The sequence below is a fragment of the Pongo abelii genome, chromosome 20 (assembly GCF_028885655.2).
Source record: "Pongo abelii isolate AG06213 chromosome 20, NHGRI_mPonAbe1-v2.0_pri, whole genome shotgun sequence".
Lineage (NCBI taxonomy): Eukaryota > Metazoa > Chordata > Mammalia > Primates > Hominidae > Pongo > Pongo abelii.
Genome location: NC_072005.2, coordinates 62,453,403 through 62,460,705, shown reverse-complemented (window position 1 = coordinate 62,460,705; position 7,303 = coordinate 62,453,403). Strand labels below are relative to the sequence as shown.

The 7,303-nt window shown below is 38.9% G+C and overlaps 1 pseudogene; it reads right to left on the bottom strand.

Moving 5' to 3' along the window:
• Positions 1 to 1,606: 1,606 nt before the first annotated feature.
• On the bottom strand, positions 1,607 to 3,007 carry LOC100433992 (ret finger protein-like 4A; annotated as a pseudogene).
• Between the last annotated feature and the right edge of the window lie 4,296 nt (positions 3,008 to 7,303).

The window sequence follows — 7,303 nt, the reverse complement described above, 5'->3', positions numbered from 1 at the left end:
TTCTTTCCTTACTTCCTCCTACCTTCCTCAGCCTCTAATAACCACTGCTCTGCTCTCTGCTTGTGAGATCAAATTTCTTTTAGATTTCACATATAAGTGAGACCATGGGATATTTTGGCAGTGATGGTGGCAAAATAATATGGACATAATAAATACCATTGAATTTTACACTTAAAAATGGTGAAGATGGTAAATTATATATACTTTACCACCATTTGTTAAGAAATAAAAGACTGAATGAAAATTAATAGTATTCTGTGGGATCATATCAAGTGATACGGTTTGGCTCTGTGTCCCCAGCCAAATTTCACGTTGAATTGTAATCCTCAGTGTTGGGGGAGGGAGCAGGTGGTTGATGATTTGATCATGGGGACAGATTTCCTCCATGCTGTTCCCATGATGCTGAGTGAGTTCTCACAAGATCTGACGATTTAAAAGTGTATAGCACTTTCCTTTTTCTCTCTTTCCTATCACTATGTGAAAAAGCCACTTGCTTCCCCTTTGCCTTCCTCCATGATTGTTCAGTTTCCCGAGGCCACCCAGAGATATTCCCTGTGTGACTTGCAGAACCATAAATTAATGAAACCTCTTTTCTTCATCAATTACCCAGTATCAGGTAGTTCTTTATAGCAGTGTGAGAATGAACTAATACAGAATATTGATACCAGGAGTGGGGCACTGCTATTAAGATACCTGAAAATGTGGAAGCGGCTTTGGAACTGGGTAACAGGCAGAGGTTGCAACCGTTTGGAGGGCTCAGAAGAAGACAGGAAGATGTGAGAAAGTCTGGTACTTCCTAGATACTTGTTAGATGGTTTTGATCAAAATGCTGACAATTGAATTGCTCTTAGGGAAGTAACTTAAAGTAGAAATTAAGGTGACTGATTATGGTATTTTCTTCCTATTACGAGTTTCTCACCAAGCTTCAACTGCGTCTAGAAATTTTGTAAATGTGTGCTTTTCACTCAACTCAGTATAGCTGTGATTTCCATTGTAATTTCATATTTGATCATTTTATTTACAAGTGGTTATTTCATTTCCATGTATGTGGACAATTTATGAATGTCTTCCTGTGATTGATTTCTAATTTGACTCTGTTGCCAGCATAGAAGCGGTGTATAGTATTTCCATTTGAAAGCTAATGAGCTCTCTCTAAGACCACACATATTTGTGGCAAACACTCAGTGTTTACTTCAAATGAATGTCAGTGTTCAGTTGTTGGGTTAAACTGAATACATAAACATGTATAATTTTGCCGTATTCCTAGGTCCTTATCATTTGAAATTCACTTACTGTGTTGGGTCACATTCAAATTATTATTTAGTTCATAACTTCCATAACACATAGTATACAAATCTTGCAGAAAACAGAAAACATAGGCAAATGAATCTGAATTTTCAAAATATTTATTGAACAGAAATATAAACATAAACCCCAAAGAAAATAACTTGACAAACTTTAAGTACAATGTCATTTTCCCCTATTTAATATAATTGCTTTCTGTTCATCGTTTACAGAATGACGGCTCTTTCCCTTCTATCCCTTTGTAGCTATGTGTATCTAGCAGCAAAGTTCTTAGCTATGGCTATGGGTGCACAGAAACTTCCTAAAGATGTTTATGTTCAAATGTTGATTGACTTTCCCCAGAATAAACTGGGGCACTGGCACTGGCTTGATTGATCACAGAACAGATACTCAGGATGCTCTGATTATCTTGAGTTCCATATTTATGAGCAAAAAATGGACGCCATGGCTTGCAAACAGGAATTTTGCTGAATGTGTAGATATGGCACCCATCACTGACATTGTAAAAGGAAACGGACCTCATACCTACATCCAGGAAAATCCCCACTCTGTGCAACTGGGGACTCACCCAGAGAGGAGTCATAGGCATAGTGCTGGCAGCAAAGACCTTTCCTTTTCTTCAACCCACAGTCAAGAAGCCGTGTTCTGAAGAAAGCACAATCTTCCCCTGTCAGTTCACAGATTCCTTGCACACGCCCACATCCCATACTTGGCTGGTGCCCACGTCCACCTCCCAGTAATGGCGGCCGGAAGTGAAGCGAGGGGCGCCCAGGACGCACAGTACAGCGTCGAACCACTCAGCTTCCTCCTTCCTATTCTGGCTGACATCCCCACTTCGGAAACTCCTCAGGTCTTCAGAAATGATGAGATAGTTGCTGGCTGTGTCCACATCCAAGGTCATATCCACTGTGGAAATAAGAAGAAGTAGTTCAGCGAAGACACACACTACAGGCTACCTCTGCCCATTTACTGCAAACACTTAATTATGTTATTCACTTTTACTTTTATTCTCCTTTCTTTCCCAAATCAAAATTTCCTGGGGAAACTTGTTTGGCCACCTGATGAGGTTAAATTTTATCTATAGGTTGCATGAATACAATAATTTTAACAAGTCCACCTGATTCATATTAGAAATTCCTTTTGAAATAAGTTAGTGGATAATTGGATTAAAATTATTTTTCCATTTAGCACATATGATACATGAAAGAAGACAGGAGCTTCCTCTCCAAAATATTGTACAAACTTGCACAGATTCAATGAAAATCTATACGCAAAGGTGAGAACTGCTGTCAAGTGTGAAGCATGCAAGTTTTAGCTGCTAGATATCTGCTAATGCCTATATTTAATGAAGAAATGTTTGAAAGTCGTTTGCCCAGTGCCTTTTATGGGTTGTGGCAGGTCATGTAGATTCCTTACCTTGAAACTTCCTCATCCTTGGGTTCATTGTTAGACTAGATTTCAGCTTGGGCTCTAGTTCCTTGATGATGGGAACCAGCGCCCTCAGCTTGTAGTGGGGCTTGATGTCATCCTTCTGAGAGACCACAGAGCAGAAGCCGCACAGTAAACCTTCCCCATCGGGCTCCTTCTGGAGTGAACTGAGGCACTGGGGGCAGCAGACATATCCACATTTCAGTTGCACGGGTTCTTCAAGATCTTTTAGACAGACAGGACATCTAATGATTTGTTTGAAGTGTTCAGCCATGGCAAATGTCTATAGAAAAAAAAAGTGAACATGGTATTAGAATTTCTATGAGCTGAATGAACAGCTGATAGTGCTTGGGACTTTTATCTTTACAAGCGTAGAGCTATCATGGCACGATACTTAAAATCACTACTGCTAGTGATGAAGACACAACATGAATACAAATGTCAATGACTCAAGGCCCCGGACTTCTAATATCTGTAATACCTATTGGAATAAAGGGCATGATTCACCGAAAGACTTTGAGTTGCAATAGTAAAGGAGTCTACATCTGATCTGTTTGATATGGTAGCCACCAGTCACAAATGGCTATTGAGACCTGAAATGGGGCATATCTGAATGGAGATGTGCTGTGAGCCAAATACACTCTTATTTTGGAAGACATAATGGGGAAAAGAGAATGTAAACTATCTGCTTGAGAATGTTTGAAGTTGCTCACATGTTAAATGATTCTATTTTGAGTTAAAATTCATTAGGCTTGTTTTGTTATGTTTTATGTGACTACCAGAAAATAAATTTACAATTACATATATGGGTTATCTTATGTTTCCATTGGACAGTTCTGGAGTCCATTTGAAGACCTTCTACTTCCCCAACTGTGCAAACTGGATGTGGTGAAAAACCTGATAGCGCACCAAAAGGACAAGACACAAAATACAAATAAGTTGTACCAGGTAAAACTGAATCTTCTGCATAGCGGGGAAAAAAAACAAGCAAAAAACAGAACTAAAAAAAAAAAAAACAAACAAGCAGCCATATATATGACAATGGATTAAAATCCAAAATATATATGGAATATTTTCAAGGCAATAGCAAAATGAAATGAAGCCAAAATCATCCAATTTCCAATGGGCAGAAACCTCAGTAGACATTTCTCTGGAAAACACACACCAATGACCAGCAAGTGCTGAAGAACAAGCTCAACTTCACTCACCGTCAGAGAAATGCAATTTAAACTGAGACAGGAATCCTGTGTGTTCACAAGAGAATCGAGAACGTATCCAGTGACAATTTCACAAAAGACCAAAACAGTGTCTGTTAAAATTAGCCACTTGTCATTACAATTACAAGGACAAGGAGGACCCTGGGCTGATGAGGTGCTAAAAAAACAGGAGGGAGTTAAGCTGGTTGAAACCATTACCACGGTAATTACCATGGTCATTACCACACTGAATCACACACTCTGCAGTGTCAAGGCTGACCCCAGCATGCCCATATGTAGCATCAAAATTGGTGCCTCCCCAATTCTAAAAAATCTCTGCTTTTTTCCTAGAAAACCTAATGATTAGTTCACCTCTTAATTAGAAGGGCTAATAAAAATAGAAAACTTGAACTACTTTGCATGCCACCAGCTCTCAGAATCATGCCCACACTTCTCTCCTAACTGTGTACTTTTGCTTTGGAATAGAAGCTTCTTGCCTTTCACTTCATTCTGGCTGGCTCATCCCTGAATTCCTTCTCCTGACAGCATCAAGAACCTGGAAACTGGCTGGGACTGGGGTCTCTCTGGCATCCGGAGGGAGACCCTCCTGAGCCCTCCAGCAACAAAACCGCCTTGAGATATTATCCCCCCTCTCCTAGGATGGCTATGATCAAAAAGACAAAAGATAAGTGTTGGTAACGATGTGGAGAAAGGGGAACCCTTGTACACGGTTGGTGGGAAAGAAAATTGGTACAACCACTACAGAAAATACTAGGGAGGTTTCTGAAAACATGAAGAATAGAACTGCCTGTGTTCCAGCAACCCTACTTCTCCGTTTATACATGAAAGAAAGAGGTCAGCATGTTAAAGAGATATCTGCACTCTTAGGTTCTCTGCAGCGTTATGCACAATAGTCACGGTAACAACCCTGGAGTCTGTGGGAGAAAAATGGATGAGGAAATGGTGATATATACAATCGATTATTCTACCATAAAAAAGAAGGAAATCCTGGCATTTGCACCAATGTGGTTGAAGGCCGAGGGCGTTATGGGAAGTGAAATAAGTGAGACTGAGGGAAGTAAACACTGTGTGATCTCAGTTTGGTGGAATCTGAGTTGACTGATCTCATAGAATCAGAAAATAGCCACTGCACTCCAGCCTTGGCAACAGAGCGAGACCCTGTCTCAAAAAAATTAAATAAATAATGAATCCCCATCCTGGAAGAGGTAGGTCCCAGCATCCGGCCAGATCTTTTCTGCAATAGTAATTTAAACACACTTTGCTTTTATTTCCTTCCCTTTCTCTTTCTGAATTAAAAGGAACAAAAAACTGAAAAAATAAATTCAGAAAATAAGAGAAGAATGATGGTTGCCAGGAGTTGTGGGAAGGGGAGATTAGGAAAACAATACCAAACCCATAGGAAAACCTGACATTGAATAACACAGCCACTGAACCTCTGTCCATCATTTCAGAAAGTCTACCAAATTCTGATGAAATTCAAGCAAATGGAGATTGTCATTTCTCTAGTCTTGGTACTGAAAATCTAAGACTTACCTAAGCATTACCAGGGCAGAGGTCCCATTCTCTTCCAGAAATACAGTGTGTCTGTCATGGAGTTGGCCTCAGACAACACTTGTGGAATCAAGAAATTATTGCATTCCCCTAGACTCTCATACGCCTTTTGTAAAAATGAATTCCATAAGATTGAACTCACCTCTCCTTCTGGAGTTTCTCCCCTGGCCTCCAGCTGCTTCTGCGGACAGCTCAGATCTGGAGTGAGAGCTGGCTGCCAGGGGCTTTTATACGAGAGGGTCTCTCCACCCACCTTAGCCACACCCTTTCCCTTCCAATTTAATCCAATCAGATTCTGATTTAATTCTGCCATCATTGAGATTGTTACTATTGGACAGGTTTTTATCATAAAGGAAGACGATTGTGTTTTCCGTGTTCTTTTTTAATTAACAAGGACAAAATATTGCCATGTAATAATTTTTAGATAAGATCTTGAATATTATGCCTATTGATTAAAATTTGGAAATTAATTAAAATTAATTAAAATCGTAAAAATTGGGGTGACATTTAAAATTCCTCTAAAAGGAATGGTGCGACTTTCAAAGACTTTTTTATTATAAATGTAACACCTTTTCACATGTCAATAAAAGAGGTGAGTTCAACCTACTCAGAAGTTGTTACTAATAGGACACTCCACAGACCACACTCAACTCTGAAAAACATTTTCTCTATAATGTACAGATTCTAATTAAGAAGCTTAGAAAAGAAATCCCAAAACTGTTTCCAGACAATCAGTCAGCCAGTGAAAGTCCTGTTTTTCTTTTTAGTTATAGCATCTAAAATTAAAGGCAAAGGATATTGTTACAATCTTACTATTTCCCTTACATCACAACATAAATAAAATGAGATTAATTTCTTTTTTAAAAGTGTTCAAAAATGGGTTCCTCATGTATTAAATATATGATAGGTGATCAGAGTTCATGGATAAGAATGTAAAAGTGGGAGACTGGAGGTAGGGTGGAAAAGGACATAATCACATTAATGTGATGAAATTAATAGTCTTTAATTTAATCATCTCCATAGCAATCATTCTCTAGTGATGGCTGGATTCTCTTCTTTCATATTCAAAGCCAAGGCAGTTCTCAATTCCTTTTGTCTCATGAAGGCAAATTGAGAAACACAAAACTCTACGTTGTGATGCATATATTCTTTCAAATCCTTGCACATTGCATTTCTTCATTGATTGGGATCTATAATATAATCTGCCACACGTATGTCCATGTATACACACATACCGTATCTACACATATGCATGCAGAGAGAAAATGCTTATCTCTTCTTGCATAATTCTAATTGGTTTATTTTCTTATATAAATCCTTTTAAAATAGACTCACATTTATGGGAGTAGTTATTCTCCAGCTTGTAATTTTATGGACCCATGTTCATGGAGCACATTGATCCCTAACATCTTTTACATTTTATCTGCTTTGAGTAAATCATGAACAAAATTTATGTTCTCTTTCAGAATACCAGGTGGTTTCAGTTGTGGAAACCACCAAGCCCAGTGGATTGATTTGCCTCTGCAATATTCTCCCAAAATATCTTTCAGCCTGGAATTGCATTCATGCTCATGTCTTGGGAGAGGAGTTCTTCCATTCAGAATTAGAGAAGAGCGTATTAGGATTGCCAGCACACTCATGCGGTTGGTTTGGGTGTTAGATACTTTCCACATCTTTTCCAATTGCATCTTTTCAGAGAAAGTAGCTCCGCTGGCTTCTATTAAGACAGTGGTAAAGTTTTCCTTGCCCGCTCTCATGTACAGTTCGGTACTTTAAGGGTCTTCTGTGTTTGAATAAACCTG